The 2,313-nt window shown below is 46.6% G+C and overlaps 1 pseudogene; it reads left to right on the forward strand.

The window, feature by feature from the left end:
- Positions 1–1,857, forward strand: part of LOC123743861 (7SK snRNA methylphosphate capping enzyme-like) — a 19,775-nt pseudogene extending 17,918 nt beyond the window's left edge.
- Positions 1,858–2,313: the final 456 nt, after the last annotated feature.

Raw genomic sequence — 2,313 nt, forward strand, 5'->3', positions numbered from 1 at the left:
ACTGTTAGCACACTGTTAGCACACACACACTGTTAGCACACTGTTAGCACACACACACTGTTAGCACACTGTTAGCACACACACACTTAGCACACACACACTGTTAGCACACTGTTAGCACACACACACTGTTAGCACACACACACTGTTAGCACACACACACTGTTAGTACACTGTTAGCACAGAAAGGTGTTTGAAACGTCTACAGTGTATGACATCAACATGTGTTTCCTAGGAGACGGCGTACAGGAACTACTGCGATATCAGACTGAGACCTGACAACTTCTGTTGTTACCTCACCTCTACTGTGGGCTTCACCTGTTACAGACTGCTGACTGATTCAGGGTAACACTGTGTTTATTAACAGTGTGCTAACAGGTGTGTGTGTGCTAACAGTGTGCTAACAGTGTGCTAACAGTGTGTGTGTGCTAACAGTGTGTGTGTGGTAACAGTGTGCTAACAGTATGTGTGTGCTAACAGTATGTGTGTGCTAACAGTGTGTGTGCTAACAGTGTGTGTGCTAACAGTGTGTGTGTGCTAACAGTATGTGTGTGCTAACAGTGAGTGTGTGCTAACAGTGTGTGTGTGCTAACAGTGTGCTAACAGTATGTGTGTGCTAACAGTATGTGTGTGCTAACAGTGTATGTGTGTGCTAACAGTGTGCTAACAGTGTGTGTGTGCTAACAGTTGTGTGTGTGCTAACAGTGTGCTAACAGTGTGTGTATGCTAACAGTGTGTGTATGCTAACAGTGTGTGTGTGCTAACAGTGTGCTAACATGTGTGTGTGCTAACAGTGTGTGTGTGTGCTAACAGTGTGCTAACAGTGTGTGTGCTAACAGTTGTGTGTGCTAACAGTGATGTGTGTGCTACAGTGTGCTAACAGTGTGTGTGTGCTAACAGTTTGTGTGTGTAACAGTGTGCTAACAGTGTGTGTGTGCTAACAGTGTGTGTATGCTAACAGTGTGTGTGTGCTAACAGTGTGCTAACAGTATGTGTGTGCTAACAGTATGTGTGTGCTAACAGTGTGTGTGTGCTTAACAGTGTGTGTGTGCTAACAGTGTGTGTGTGCTAACAGTGTGTGTGTGCTAACAGTATGTGTGTGCTAACAGTATGTGTGTGCTAACAGTGTGTGTGTGCTAACAGTGTGTGTGTGCTAACAGTGTGCTAACAGTATGTGTGTGCTAACAGTATGTGTGTGCTAACAGTATGTGTGTGCTAACAGTGTATGTGTGTGCTAACAGTGTGCTAACAGCTGTATGTGTGCTAACAGTTTGTGTGTGCTAACAGTGTGCTAACAGTGTGTGTATGCTAACAGTGTGTGTGTGTGCTAACAGTGTGTGTGTGTGCTAACATGTGTGTGTGTGTGTGCTAACAGTGTGTGTGTGCTAACAGTGTGTGTGTGCTAACAGTGTGCTAACAGTGTGTGTGTGTGCTAACAGTGTGTGTGTGTGTGTTAACTGTGTGTGTGTGTGTGTGTGTGTGCTAACAGTGTATGTGTGCTAACAGTGCAGTGTGTGTGTGTGTGTGTGTGTGTGTGTGTGCTAACATGTGTGTGTGTGCTAACAGTGTGCTAACAGTGTATGTGTGTGTGTTAACTGTGTGTGTGTGTGTGTGTTAACTGTGTGTGTGTGTGTGTGTGTTAACTGTGTGTGTGTGTGTGTGTTAACAGTGTGTGTTTTAACAGTGTGTGTGTGTGTGTGTGTGTGTGTGTGTGTGTGTGTGTGTGTGTGTGTTAACTGTGTGTGTGTGTGTGTCCTCCAGGATTCCAGAGGCCAATCTACCTGTTCCACAAAGGCCCCGCCCCAGGAAGTGACTGGGTCAAGATGTGACACGTGAGTGCCCGAATGCACCGCAGGAAGTGGCCCGCTGCCGAGAGGCGCTGTGCGGCTCCGTGGAAACTACCGCCCAGCTGCTATGATTGGTGGACGCTCACCACTACCTGAACTCTGGTGGAACGTGATTGGATGAGAGGAGTTTCTAATGACTCATAACTGATTGATCAGTCAGTCAGCCAGACTGACCAAACTATTAATCAATGATTAGTTAGTCAAGTCCAGCAGATTGACAGAACTTTTAACAGACTGAACTAGAAACTTCTAAACCACACATAGTTCACGGCCATGGAGGACCCTCCTATCTCTCTCCCTTCCTGGTTGAGCCCTCTGCAGAGCCAGTTTCACCCTCTCTGATTCAATCCCACTGAATGAACAGGGGAGCCTGGAGGAGGAAGTAGAAACTAGAAACACAGAAGGAGCCAAGCGGGGGCTTGAGTGTGTTTCTGCCAGTTCTTCCTCCAGTGTGTGTACGAGGAGG

This window comes from Salmo salar, chromosome ssa07, assembly GCF_905237065.1.
Source record: "Salmo salar chromosome ssa07, Ssal_v3.1, whole genome shotgun sequence".
Classification (NCBI taxonomy): domain Eukaryota; kingdom Metazoa; phylum Chordata; class Actinopteri; order Salmoniformes; family Salmonidae; genus Salmo; species Salmo salar.